Raw genomic sequence first — 15,163 nt, 5'->3', positions numbered from 1 at the left:
ACCACTGAGCTTGTCAAAATGTATTATGAAGCAGAAGCAAGTAAGACAGTGGTACTACTGTCCCAGAGACAAAGAGTGGATCAGAAAAGTTAAAAAAAGATACACGTATGTAGGTAATCAAGTGTGTGATAAAAAGATTTTAGTCAGTGAGAAAAGGATGACAATGTAGCAAAATATTGCCACATATTTGGAAAGATTCTGATGTCATATTGCATCATACATAAGAATTCCAATGTGCTAAGTACTCGGGGGGCGGGGAGGGGGGACACCGTTTTTATTGCCCTTAGGATAGGGAAGGCCTAGTATAGTAACATGAAACCCCCAAATCAAAACAAATCAACCACGTTGACTACAGGAAAGTTTCTTTACTACAAAACATACCATTAACCAAACCAAGCCATGAGAAACAAGCCTGGAATGTTTACAACATGAAAAAGGGTCAATATGCTTGCTATATAAAACGTTTAGGTTAAAACAAACACCTGCCTTACTTGGGCTTTAGAGAAAACAGTCAACTCACAGAAGGAAAAAAATGGCTAATATTTTTTCAAAAGCTTAATCTACTCATCAATAAAATGGAAATGAGGTATCATTTAAATCTTTACCACTAGTTAAACTGGCAGCTAATAAGAAAATCGACAAGGGGGGAGCAGCTGGGAGGCTCAGTGGGTTGAGCCTCTGCCTTCAGCTTGGGTCATGATCTCAGGGTCCTGGGATCGAGCCCTGTTTTGAGGTCTCTGCTCGGTGGGGAGCCTGCTCCCCACCCCCCCGCCTGCCTGTCTGCCTACTTGTGATCTCTGTCAACTAAATAAATAGATAAAATCTTTAAAAAGAAAGAAAGAAAGAAAGAAAATTGACAGTTGGCAACTACATAAATTGAATTCTCAAGCTACAAATGTTAAGTAGACAACCTTCTTGGAGGCAGTATGGTAATGAATGCCAAATTTTAAGTATGAATAACAACTACAAGGAAATGATCAAACAAGTGGATGAAGATAAATATTAACTGTCTTCTTAAAAAGAATTTATTTTTAAGGAATCTCTAGACATAATGTGGGGCTCTAACTCACAACCCTGAGATCAAGAGTCACAAGCTCCACTGACTGAGCCAGCCAGGAACCCCTTAAATAATTTTCTAAAACAGAAAAGTTGAAAAGTAACTGAAACATTCATTTAGAAGATGGTTAAACTTGGTAAATGCAATATTACACAGCCATTAAAAAGAGTATGTACAGGGGGTGCCTGGGTGGTGCCGCTGGTTAAGCATCTGACTCCTGGTTTTGGCTCAGGTTGTGATCTTAGGGTCATTACACTGAGCCTTGCGTGGGCTGTTCTCAGTGCAAAGTCTGCTTGAGATTCTCTCTCCTTCTTCCTCTGCCCACCTCCCCACACACCTGTGTGCGCGCGTGCACATATACACACGCACTCCAATAAATAAATCTTAAAAAACAACAACAACAACAACAGTATGTATGTACTGACAAAGAAAGGTGTGTAGTACATACAGAAAACGTTTAAAAAGCAAGTTACAGAAGAATGTGTACTGTGTCATCCCATTTAAATATGAACATATTAAGTCTGGAAGTACCACCACCAAATTATCCAGAAGGGTGATAGAGAACTATTCACTTGCTTCTCTAATCTAGAAACAAGTTCAGGGCACCTGGGTGGCTCAGTGGGTTAAGCCTCTGCCTTCGGCTCCGGTCATGATCCCGGGGTCCTGGGATCAAGCCCCCGCATCGCATCGGGCTCTCTGCTCAGCAGGGAGCCTGCTTCCCTTCCTCTCTCTCTGCCTGCCTCTCTGCCTACTTGTGATCTCTGTCTGTCAAATAAGTAAATAGAAACAAGTTCATTTTAGGAAAAATCTGACCACCTTGGGATTTCTGGGTGGCTCAGTCAGTTAAGCATCTGCCTTCAGCTCAGGTCATGATCCCAGGGTCCTGGGATTGAGCCCCACATCGGGTTTCCCACCTGTCACTCCCCCTGCTTGTGCTCATAGTCTCTCTCTCTCTCTCTGACAAATAAATTTTTAAAAGTATATTAAAAAAAAAAATCTGAAAAAAAAAAAAAAAATCTAACCCCCTACAGTGAGGTTACTTTTGCCCCTCATAAAAAAGTGAACGCGCGGGCTCCATGTGGGTGATAGTTTTTGAAATGGCTTCAACGGTCCTCAAAGTTTGGTGTCCTCTTGCCAGCTGGGATATTGCAAAGCCACTGCAGTATGATCAAGAGCCAAAGAAAGCCAAAATATGAAAGGATCTTGAGCATAGCCAAAGCACTACTCTCATCTTTCAGAAGTGCAAATGGAGGCTTAGTAACTTATCTAAAGAGCCATACTGTGGCCCTGCTTAAGGAAGTCTCCAAAATCCTACAGCTTCTGGCCTACTGATTTCAAACAAATAACGTGAAGAATTTACAGGTATTTCTTTTTTTCAGCCAGAGAACACAACAGATGCACACACACAAAAGCCACTTGGAGAATATATTTTCATTCTTTCTTCCAAACGATTAAGGAAAACAGATAAATTAGTTTAGTATCTACCCTGAAGCCCCTCTCCTAGGGTAGGGAAGACAACATATATAAAATGTGTCTAAGACACATATATGAAATTCAAGTCACAGGGATTCAGTGAAAGCTGAGGAAAGTATGGGCTAAAGTGGCCAACAAAAAGCTTTAAAAATGGAGCTGGCGGTACCTGAGCCAGGCAGGATGCCAAAAGACAACACAGAAATGAAGGGAAGTGGCAGGAACCAAGCTGAAGGAAATGGGGAAACAGAAGTGTGGTATGGAACAGGTAAGTAAAATAACTTCGGGTTAAGTAAAACAATACAGGGTGTGCGTCAGAGAAAGGACAAAACCAGGAAGACAAGCCAGAGGCGGAATGTGGAGGGACATAACCAAGGGCAATGGAAAACCAAGGGTTCTGCAGGCAGGGAAGGTAAAGGACCTAAGGAGTATTTTTAAGACTATCTGATAGCACCTTACAAGGACTGCAGGGGTGGGGGATGGAGTGGGTGGTGGGGGTGAGAAATCAGTGTATCTATAGGTTTGTAGGTGGTGGGGGTGAGAAATCAGTTTATCTATAGGTTTGTAGGTTTCCAACACTGAAAATGCGGAAGCCAAGGGACCTCTCAGACTCCATTGTTTCTTTCACACCTACTTCTGCAAAGGGTATTTTGGAGGCACTTAAATTGAGATTATCACACATCATTTAAAAGAAACATGTCCCGGGCGCCTGGGTGGCTCAGTGGGTTAAAGCCTCTGCCTTCGGCTCAGGTCATGATCTCAGGGTCCTGGGATCAAGCCCCCGCATCGGGCTCTCTGTTCAGCAGGGAGCCTGCTTCCCCCCCTCTCTCTCTCTCTGTGCCTGCCTCTCTGCCTACTTGTGATCTCTGTCAAATAAATAAATAAAATCTTAAAAAAAAAAAAAAAAGAAAAGAAAAGAAAAGAAAAGAAAAGAAACATGTCCTAGGATGGAAAGGTGGTCTGTGAGTAAGGCAACTTTTGTATCCTTTTCTGCATTTAAACTGCCAGCTGATGGGAACAACAATCTGCCAATGAGCCACTCGGTTCTCCAAGAGCTATTACTACAACAAGTCACTGTAAAACTCATCCTAGTTCCCAAATATTTCCAACTGTGTGCTTTCCAGGTCCACAACAGAATCACACTCCTTAGTTTCTTGTATGGTGTGACTCATTCTAGCCAGTGAGCTGTAAGCCGACGTGACGTGTCATCCTGGGCTGGAACATTTAACTGCAGCAAGACCCCCCAGTAGTTTTCACTTAGCCGAGACACCCAGCAACAGTCCATATCGTGGCTGCTCCTTCAGCTGGAGAAGGAATGATGCAGAGCCCCTGGAACACTCACGCTGCACACACTGGGTGTGTGCAGAAAATAAAGCTACGCTGCTTTCAAACATTTTGAGGTTATTTGTTGCTGCAGAGTAACCTTGCCTATTCAGTCTCATACTGCTGGAAAACTGACTGCCTGAAAACTTGTATTTCAAAAAGAAACAATAATCAAAGCATCTTTCTTTTATTTTTTAAAAGATTTTATTTGAGAGAGAGATAGCAAGAGAGAGCACAAGCAGGGGGCGGGGCTAAGAGAGGGAAGCAGGCTCCCCACTAAGCAGGGAGCCCACTGTGGGGCTTGATCCCAGGACCCTGGGATCATGACCTGAGCTGAAGGCAGACGCTTAACCAACCGAGCCACCCAGGCACCCCAAACCATCCTTGTTCAAGAAAAAACAAAAACAAAAACAAACAAACAAAAAAACTCTTAAATAAAACTGAACAATAAAATTTACTTAGGCTGATCTTCCAGATATGATGTTATTTTTCTCACCACTATTAGGGTTAAAGAAATATGTGACAACTTGGAATATGGAGCACCAGTTCCAATCCCACTACTGCCTCCATGATACTGAGCACTTCCTTTTGGGTCATTTCCTCATCTGGAAAGAGATAGTCACAACTCATATGCTGCTTCGATTGAACTCTGAAGTGAAACTTAAACAAGGAAATTGCTGATCTCCCTAAGAGACTGATTATATATAGGCTCTGTTCCATGTATCAGTCATGTGGGGTGGAAGGGGAAAAAAAAAAAACCTAAGGCAACTTTTACAAAGAAGCAAGTTCCTGGGAAACAATTCCTGTTGAGGACTTTGTAGTCCAGCCCAAATAAGACAGATGACTGTGACATGCCCCAATGCTCTCAAGCTTTCTAAAGGCAGGTACCAAAGAGAGCAGAGTCTTTAGGCATGGACCTGGATGATGGTTTCTTTTTCCTTCCATCCTTTTTTTTTTTTTTTTTTTTTTGGTAAAACAGACTGGAAAGCAGATAGCTAGTATAACAGTTACACAGAACTATTCTCAACAGCTCAAAGTTTCTTTTTTAAAAGGTTTTATTTATTTATTTGACAGACAGAAATCACACAGAACTTTTCTCAACAGCTCAAAATTTGTTTCTTTTAAAAAAAAATTTTATTTATTTATATGACAGAAATGACAAGGAGGCAGAGAGGTAGGCAAAGAGAGAGGGGGAAGCAGGTTCCCTGCTGAGCAGAGAGCGATGTGGGGCTGGATCCCAGGACCCTGGGATCATGACCTGAGCCAAAGGCAGAGGCTTTAACCCACTGAGCCACCCAGGGGCCCCATCAACAGCTCAAAGTTTTTGCTAGCAACCCTAACTTATCTCCAGCATTTACCTAGTAAAATAAATTGTCCATAAAGTAAGAGGAACCCACAATGGGTTGGCTGGCTCAAGAGGAAAACCAAACTGTTCTTTCTCCATCCCATCCCTCCCAAGCCAACTATTAATTTGTGTTAAAGACACTTCTGAGGAAGCACCTCTTTAAAGGCTTAAACACATTTGTATCTGAGTCCTACCTAGTCCCACTAATCTCTCAAAATGTATTTCTCTAGGTAAATTATAACATCAAAGTCATTCCTTTTTTTTTTTTTTTTTAAAGATTTTACTTATTTATTTGACAGAGAGATCACAAGTAGGCAGAGAGGCAGGCAGAGAGAGGGAGAGGAGGAAGCAAGCTCCCTGCCGAGCAGAGAGCCCGAAGCGGGACTCGATCCCAGGACCCTGAGATCATGACCCGAACTGAAGGCAGAAGCTTAACCTACACTGAGCCACCCAGGCACCCCCATTCCTTATTCTTAACTGGGGTACCACCTGCCTTACTCAATAGGGGTCACGAGGTTCAAGTGAAAGGATAATGTCCTATCCTAGCATTATGGGGTGAAGGATCACTTCGTTAAACATAAACTCAAGAAGGCACTGGAGTGCCTCCCCTCCCCATTCCATCTGGCCCCCACACATACAGTCATTCCCAATTTGGAGATATTGCAGCTTCTCCATCTGCCTTAGCATTTCCCTACCTCCATTCATTTGCTTATGCCATTCCCTCCAACTATAATGGGTTTCCCAAGTCTCCTCTCCATACCAAAACTCCACTCCCCACGGGCCTAACCCCAGCCCTTTGAACACCTCTAGCATTTTCTTTAAGTTATTTTTATGGCTCTCATCCGCTTTATTTTTACAATTATTCCTAAACCTCCAGTGATCTTTATGCTCCCCACAGCTGCCAGCAGTGTTTTCTTATACTAGACAATGAATATTGTCTATGAATGAATGAATTGTCTATGAATGAATTGTCTATGAATGAATATTTCTTATACTAGTTAAATGAATACACAGTTTAGCATTCAGGAAAGCTCTACATATTAATCACTGGCCCAGAAGCATAACTTACTTGCTACAAATAGTAACTTACTGTGCAAAGTTAGAACTGGTGGGAAAAAAATTAAGTTTACTGAGTAATATTTCAAGATCCATCTTAGAATGATTCATCCCTGCCCCCCCAGAAGTTGGGGGGGGAGGGTAAAATCATGTAATATTATTGTCACCAAACACAGGTCTATAGCATATGTACAAAAAAGCTCAAGATCACTCAGCCAGAAAGCTGTTGGTCAAACACCAATATCTAAATGGACAGTCAGAACATGCAAACAGGCCTATTTCTAACATGTGTATGAAGGAATCCAGTATTTTAAGAACTCAAGCGTCAGATCAAAGAAGAGTCTGAATGAAGGTAATGTTTATTATGGCTAGATTTATATCCCACAGATGATACTTTTGGGTCAACTCCACCACCAGGAATGGATCCAGATTATAAATGCAAAAACTAATCCACAAGGGCAACTACAGAGGACTAACTACTTACTGGACTGAAACCATTCTGCTTTTCTAACCCTATGGGGTTTACAAGACATTTACAAGAGGCTGTCTCAAACTGTAACATACTCGGCTGTAGAAACAACTTCTCTACTCCCTCAAGGACTGCCTACACTGGTAACTGAATGGGGCCATTAAAAAAAAAATGGGTTCCTACCAGAGGGGCAAAAAAATGAAAAAGAAGACCAGTGTTAGCAAAGACATGGGAGTATGTGGAACTCTCAAATGCTGCTAGTGGGAGCGTAAGCGGCTGCAACAACAAATTAACCAACAGTATCTGCCAGGGCGTAACAGACACTGGGAGGGGATGAAGTGAATCCCTGCCAAACTCTACACTGCCAAACTCTACACTGAAGTGTAAGCCCCATCACTTCAACATGTGACCACCTTTGGAGACAGGGCCTTGAAAAATGGGACTGAGGTTAAATGGGGTCATGAAGGTGAGCCCTGATCAGTATGACTGATGTCCTTCTAAGAAGAGACTAGGACACAGACGGGTACAGAGGAAAGAACATGGGAGGACATAAAAAGACACCTACCTACAAGCTAAGAAAAGAAGTCTCAAAACAAATCAACCTGACTACCACTTTGAACTTGAGCTTCCAGCTTCCAGAAATATGGGAAAATAAATTCATTTTGGTTAAGCCACTCAGTCTGTGGTATTCGTTACAGCAGTCCCAGCAAAAGAATACAGATACATACCCTAAAACTCAGCCTTTCCACTCCTCGGGATTCACATGATAGAAATGTGTACATGTATCAGTCAGACAGACACAAGAACATTCATACAGCATAATTTTAACAGCCACAAATTACAAGCTACCCATATAAGCATCAGTAAGTTAATAAATACATTATGGTATACCACCTAATGGAATATTTCTGGGCAATGAAAATGGAGTTTCCAACTGCACTCAATACAAAATCTCACAAACAACAGATCAAAGAAACCAGACACAGAAGGGTACACAGTGTGTAACGCTACTTACACGAAGTCCAAATCCAGCAAATTACACTACAGTGTTAAAAAAAATCAGACTCATTACCCTGGGAGGAGGGGAGGATAACAACTTGAAGGAGGCACAAGGAGGCTTCTAAGTTTATAAAAATTCTCCACGTTCACTTATTTGTGTGCTTAAGTATGTTCTACTTCATATTCAAAGTTTACTCACATACAAAAATGAAATATTACTTAAAAATAAGGGTACCACTGTACTTATCTAGTGTTACCATGCCAAACAATTTTTTCCTTTTTTTTTTTATTTGACAGAGATCACAAGTAGGCAGAGAGGCAGGCAGAGGCAGGGGATTGGAGCGGGGAGGGGGGGGTAAGCAGGCTCCCTGCTGAGCAGGGAGCCCGATGCTGGGCTCCATCCCAGGACCCTGAGATCATGACCTGAGCCGAAGGCAGAGGCTTAACCCACCGAGCCACCCAGGCACCCCAAGTAACTTTTTTTTTTAAGATTTTATTTATTTATTTGACAGAGAGAGACACAGCGAAAGAGGGAACACAAGCAGGGGAAGTGAGAGAGAGAGAAGCAGAATCCCCACTGAGCAGGGAGCCTGATGTGGGGCTCGACCCCAGGACCCTGGGATCATGACCTGAGCCGGAGGCAGACGCTTAATGACAGAGCCACCCAGGCACCCCGTAACTTTATTCTTGAACTAAATGCATCACGTTCTTTACCTGTTGTCATTAAACATCTGAAAAAACACAACTAGTCTCATGATCCCCAGCTTCCTATCCCCTTTTTACGAGAGATCTCATAGGTCAAAGATGCAAGACTGTTCAGCTTCCCCCACCACTGTTAAATTCCCACACCATATTTTATTCAACTTTACAAAACAAAGATATTAAAGTATACATTCACAGGAAGAACAACCAGTTAACACAGTGTCTTCCTGTGGATAGTGAATCGATTTTTTTTTTCTTTTTACTTCTGTGTTTCCTTAGTTTTTTTTTTTTCCTTAAAAAGAATGGACTTGTTAAAAAAAAAAAAAAGGACTTGTTTAATCATCAGCAAAAGAGAAATGTCATTTTATTTTATTATTTATTTTATTAAAGATTTATTTATTTGAGAGAAAGGAAGCAAGCACGTGCATGTGGGCACAAGCAGGACGAAGGGAGAGGGAGAAAATCCTAGAGCAGACTCCCTGCTAAGCGCAGAGCCTGACACAGGGTTCTATCCCAGGACCCCAAAATCATGACCTGAGCCAGAAATCAAGTTGGTTGCTTAACCTACTGAGCAATCCAGGCACCCGAGAAATTTAATTTTAAATAAAAGGTAGTAGGCGGTGTCTGGCTGGCTCAGTTGGAAGAGTATGAGACTCTTGGTGTTGTGAGTCTGAGCCCCATGGTCAGTACAGAGATAACAAAAACATAAAACTTTAAAACACATAAATAAGTGGCAGTGGAAGAGGGGCGCCTGGGTGACTCAGTGGTATTTCAGCTCTGCCTTCAGCTCAGGTCCTGATCTCAGGGTCCTGGGATCGAAAGCCCTGTGTCGGGCTCTCTGCTCAGCAGGGAGCCTGCTTCCCTCCTCTCTCTCTCCCTACCTTTCTGCCTACTTGTGATCTGTCAAATAAATAAATAAAATCTTAAAAAAAAAAAAAAAAGGCAGTGGAAGAAAAATACATTTTTTTACAAGGAATCAAATGCTGAGATCTTTAAAGGCATCATGTACAATCAAAAAGGCAGAATGGTGCATCAGAAATAGCTATGTGTTGGGGTGCTTGGGTGGCTCAGTGGGTTAAGCCTCTGCCTTCGGCCTGGGTCATGGTCTCAGGGTCCTGGGACTGAGCCCCACGTCAGGCTCTCTGCTCAGCGGGGAGCCTGCTTCCCTCTCTCTCTGCCTACTTGTGATCTCTCTGCGTCAAATAAATAAATAAAATCTTAAAAAAAAAAAAAGAAAGAAAGAAATAGCTTTGTGTTTCAGCAGACATAGATTACCATTCTAGCAGCTGGACCACCCGAGGACCCAGAACTATCTCATGCAGAAAAACAGAAAAGGCTACCCTCTCAGCATACAGAGATGCTGTGTGGACCAAATGAAATCCTATGTGAATGGTAAGCACTACACAAACACCAAAAAGCATTTAAAGACAAATATCATGTAAGAAGGTTTTCTACAAAATGTTAATACTCTTTAACAACCATCAACTGAATGGCAGAGGTCACAGGATTTAAGAGTGGCTGTGAACTTGTGGGCTATCCAGATGACCCAGAGTTATTTCAGATCTGTAAGTACACAGAGCACTGTTGGTAGACTGACTAAATACCATATGTTAGAGGCACTACTTTTTATAAAGTCTGTGCTATTACAACTGGGTTTTTATTTTTTATTTCTTTTAAGATTTTATTTATTTGACAAAGAGACAACAAGAGAAGGAACACAAGCAATGAGAGTGGGAGAGGGAGAAGCAGGCTTCCAGCCAAGCAGGGAGCCTGATGTGGGGCTCGTGGGGCTTGATCCCAGAACCCTGGCATCATGACCTGAGCTGAGGACAGACGCTTAATGACTAAGCCACCCAGGTGCCCCTAAAACTGGGTTTTTAAAAAGTTAATTTGTATTGGCATTATCATACATTCTCGAATTACTCCAATTAAAAGCTCACCAAACGGAAATAAACTTTGGATCAAAACTGCATACGAGGGGCGCCTGGGTGGCTCAGTGGGTTAAGCCGCTGCCTTCGGCTCAGGTCATGATCTCAGGGTCCTGGGATCGAGTCCCGCATCGGGCTCTCTGCTCAGCAGGGAGCCTGCTTCCCTCTCTCTCTCTCTCTCTCTGCCTGCCTTTCTGTCTACTTGTGATCTCTCTCTGTCAAATAAATAAATAAAATCTTTAAAAAAAAAAAAAACTGCATACGAAAATTAGAAACCAACGATAACTATTTAGCTCACAATGTAATTTTTGAAGGATTACTGAACTGAGCTGGGTAACTCCAGGAAAGAGGGCAGCAAGCACAAGCCATCTTTACTTGCAGGGTCAGGGAGAACAGACGCGCTCCTTCACCATGTCTGGCAGCAGTCACACAAGCAAGTTCATTTTGAGAGCCACGTGAGGCTACAGAATTCCTAATACTGCCCAGGTCCCCAGGCTTCCCTTAATATGCTTCTATGGATTTGCTCTGCCCTGACAGCAAGCAGTCCAAGTCGACCAGGAAATGGACAACAAAATCAGCCAGACTCATCTCCACGGCAGTGATGACATCACCAAAACAGCCCAGGAGAGGCTTGAGGTCCCCTGCATTAAGTACAGCATCCTCAGGCAAATGAGCAAGGCCAACACTGTATGTCACCACTGGAACCAACTCCCAAGCTTTCTTCCTCCCCCACAGAGACATTTTGCAAGTAGCTATTCTTAAATTTGTTTTTGAAATCACAGCCTGAGTACTAAAATTGAAACTAGTCAGAGGCACTGCTGAAAAGCCTGTTCTGATTTCACCCACCACACATCATTTTTACCTTTGATTCACAAGTCACACTGACCACAATCACCATTAAGAAGTTTTAAAACATTGGGACACCTGGGTGGCTCAGTTGGTTGAGCAGCTGCCTTCGGCTCAGGTCGTGATCCCGGCGTCCTGGGATCGAGTCCCACATCGGGCTCCTTGCTTGGCGGGGAGCCTGCTTCTCCCTCTGCCTCTGCCTGCCATTCTGTCTGCCTGTGCTTGCTCTCTCTCCCTCTCTCTCTGACAAATAAATAAATTAAAAAAAAAAAAAAAGTTTTAAAACATTAACGCAAACTATTTCTCTGTGGTTTTTTTTTTTTTTTTTAGGAAAAGACAGAAAACAGAAGGAAGATGTGAGAACAAATAACTGAAGGGATCAACACGTTGCAAAATATGTCTGCAGCAAACTGCAGCCACAGAAGCACAGAGATCTACTAGATGGCACTAACAGATCGATGTTTGGTAACCCAGGAATGGATGGCTGAGAATACAATGACAACCTTACATGGGAGATAAGAGTCAGCAAGAAAGCCAGCAGCCGCAAGGCATGTGTATGTGGGGTGCTCATTTCTAGAGCTTCAGTCTCCTTCAGAGGATGACATCAGTACCAAGGGGAACCACCGGTTAGCCTTACTCAGGAGGATTCCTTCCCACTTCCCCCAGAAAATCTTGCCTCTAATTCTTAGTCCAGTATCTAGTCAAATACCCAGTCTTATTTGTTGAGTTGAACAGATGCACAGTTACACAATTTGACCACAAAAGTAACAGCAAACATGTCAAATTTCAGAAAGGAACAGTGCATAAAAAGACTATCGTAAGACTGTCATCTCGGTTTGCTACCCCTTTGCACAGAAAGGCTAATACCAAATATAAGGGTAGAAATGATATTAGTACAATTCTCTTTGGAGATTTATTAGAAGCTAATCAAATAACCAAAACCTTCTGCTTCACTTGGTGGTGGGGTCTGGAATCAGATTCAAAGCCATACTTTACTATAAAACAATGTCCTTTGATTATGGGATTTGGGGGCTTAGGCCTGGTTGGCACAAACAAAACAAGCAAATGCTCAAGTGATTGTTAACAATTACCTGGAGAGAGAGACTACACAACAATTTTTAGAGTGCTTTCTCCTACATTCCACCCTTCCGTTTGTTTACCCGTGCACTTCTACCACGAACACAAAACTCATCTCCTTTTAAAGGGAAGCCAGAGCAGTTGCACGAGATGCGGTGGCATAGGCCTTTATTTAGTAAAATACTGGCATTATAACTGGTGGGCACTATATTAAACTTTCTTCATCAGCTGAAGGAAAAAAAAATCCAGCATGCCAAATGTGCCTTTGCTCAAACAACACTGCAATAGCAGCAAACATTTACAGTGTCAAATGGCAATAACATGAACTCCCTCAAGTGAGCAAAAGGAAAAACTAGTGTTGAAGGTTTCTCTTCCAAAGACAGGATCAATTTGAAACTGTAACATTATCTTCCATACTCTCCAGAGCAAACCATACAAATGCTGTCACAATTAACAAAGCCTTCAAGTTGGCTTCAAGAGTCTGGTGTTCTACCAGACTGCCTACTATGGATTCACTTGCTGAGATGAGAAACAACTCCTCTTTCCAAAAGCCTCAGGTTCTACCACCAAGCCATTCCACAACAGAATTCCTGGCTGTGATCACACACCATTTTTAAATTCCTTTAGGACAATAACCACACCTACGTCCCTGACTCAGTAAGCACTAATGTCTAAGAAATGGTAGATACTCAAAACATCTCAATGAATGAAAAGGTGCTCATCATTACTCTCCTCTCTAAATTCAAACATCATTTAAGACTACCATACTATTTACTCACTTAAATATATCAGTTTAGGTAGAAGAGTTAAAAAAAAAAAAAAAGAAAGAAAGAAATTAGAATACAACAGGGTTGGGAGGACTAAGCTTAAGCTTGAATGGTATCTTCAGAAGTACTCACAGCTCACCTTCCAGTTCTTAAGACTCAAATCTGAGCAAACTCTCCCAAGTCTGAAGAGAAACACACTAATAGGAGACTCTATTAATCCATAGATGAGAAGTCATGCGGCTAATCAGCTGCTTAAGTCACAAGGAAGAGACAAGAGCCTGTTCTTTTGGAATCCAAAAGAAGACAGAGTATTTTCAACAGGAAAGAACTAATTGGCCAGATACTCATGTACTAAGGTTTTAAGAAAGGTTCACATGGCAGGATTTCCAGGCTTAATTCGTTTGACAAAACATTTACGTAACAACATTTTTCAGACCTCATTTAAGCACTTCGCTAAAACCGTAGAGCATCTAATATCAGCACTACACTACAAAAAAACCTGTGTTAAAAGTCACAACCGCAAATGGAATACCTCATGATTTTAAGGTAGAACTAAGGTGGCTTGGGCTGTAAGGTAAAAGCAGAGCATTTCAAATAGGATCACTAGAAACCAAGGAGGCACAGAGAGGAAGACACCGGGTGGCAAAAGACAGATCACAAACTTCAGGAGCATCGGAAAGCAGTACAACCCAGAGACTAGTCGAGTACAGTACTCCGGAATCTGACTGCCTCAACTTGAACCTTCGCTCCGTAACTTATTTATCTGTGTGACCTTGGCCAAACAACTTAATCTCTCCGTTTGACAATAATGGTACTTCAAAAGGCTGTTCTGAGCCTTAAACGTAAAAATCCTTGCAAGGGTCTTGCCACGCTGCCGAGACCACAAGCAGCGCTCAAGTGTTTGCTATTATTATTCTCAATTTTCCACTTTTACGAAAGAAACACTTGGCATCAAGCTTTAAGGCAGTAAGAGGTCCCTCAACGCGGTGGAGACCAAACACCATCTTTCCCCCAATAAGTTTGAAAACTTCCTTCGGGATCTACCACAACACACTTACGACAAAAAGCTCCCTGTCTCCCGGAGCCAGAGGCGTCTCACATGTATACAAGCGCTTGGGGCGAGCCCAATGCACGTGACCAGACTCACTGCCTTGACTCAGTTGCCTTCGGAGAACCTCTCTCACTAACAGGGTCAGCTATTCACTGAAGATACAGATGGGAACGTGGCTCAGCCCTGGGCGCCTGTTAGCAAGGTCCGCGCGATCCGGGACGCCAGGGCTAGCGTCCCCAGGCAAGGCAGCGGGCGGGGTCGACTCCGACAAACTCCGGCTCGCTGCTCCAAGGGACTCAGCCCAACAGCGCGTCCCGCAGCAGCGCAGGCCCCCAGTGTCCAGAGGCGACCCAAATCAGAAGACCCTCCGGCTTGGTTCTTGACGCTACCAGCAAACGAGGCGTCCGGGACCGCCAGCCTGCGGTCGGCAACCCGGCCAGGGGTCACATCCGACGACCTCTGACCTCCCCCACGGCCGGGTGCGGTCCGGGCCTGCTCTTGGGCCTCGAGCGATGCAGGGTTTCCCCGCGAGGCCTCGCTGGGCCCAGAGCCTGCCCAAGATAGGGACGACGCGAGGCCCGGGCGACCGAGAAGCTGAGGAGGGGGATGGGGCCAGGCCACCGGCCAGGCTGGGCCCGCTGCTTACCGCGGCCGCTCCGCTTGGGGCTCCGGGCCGGGCGCGTCGCTAGGGCTCCCGCCGAGGAGGAAGTGCAAGGGAAGACAGGGGCTGAAGAGAAGTCCAAGCTCCGGTTCCAGCGGACTCCTCGGCACTCCCCAAGCCTTCAACGCCGCCGCTGCCGCCGCCTTGGGCTTTATGGCCAAGACTCCGGCTCCGCTCCCACTTCCGCCACCGCCGCCGCCCCGAGCGGAAGTACTTGTCACGAGACTCTCGACGCCAAGAGTGCGGGGGAGGAGCCCCGCCTCAATCTTGCGTCACGTTCCGGCCGCTTCTGGGCTGTGCCTGGATCACGTGGCACAAACATGTCTGCCCCCAATTGGTTGTTGCCATCTTTGAGGCTCGTACAATGAGAAGAACGGCGCCATGTTGAATCCGCACACGGCCGTCTCAGCCG

At 44.0% G+C, this 15,163-nt stretch overlaps 1 protein-coding gene across 4 annotated transcripts in view; it reads right to left on the bottom strand.

Annotated features, from left to right (window-relative positions):
• RAB7A (RAB7A, member RAS oncogene family) overlaps positions 1-14,960 on the bottom strand; it is a 74,813-nt gene extending 59,853 nt beyond the window's left edge. For all 4 annotated transcript variants that reach the window (XM_047743287.1, XM_047743295.1, XM_047743303.1 and 1 more), the window contains exon 1: positions 14,737-14,960. The gene's annotated coding sequence lies outside the window, so the exon portion shown is untranslated. The remainder of the gene's footprint in view (positions 1-14,736) is intronic.
• Between the last annotated feature and the right edge of the window lie 203 nt (positions 14,961-15,163).

Source organism: Lutra lutra, chromosome 1 (genome assembly GCF_902655055.1).
Source record: "Lutra lutra chromosome 1, mLutLut1.2, whole genome shotgun sequence".
NCBI lineage: Eukaryota > Metazoa > Chordata > Mammalia > Carnivora > Mustelidae > Lutra > Lutra lutra.
The sequence above is the reverse complement of the archived record's forward strand: the minus strand, read 5'-3'. Positions and strand labels throughout refer to the sequence as shown.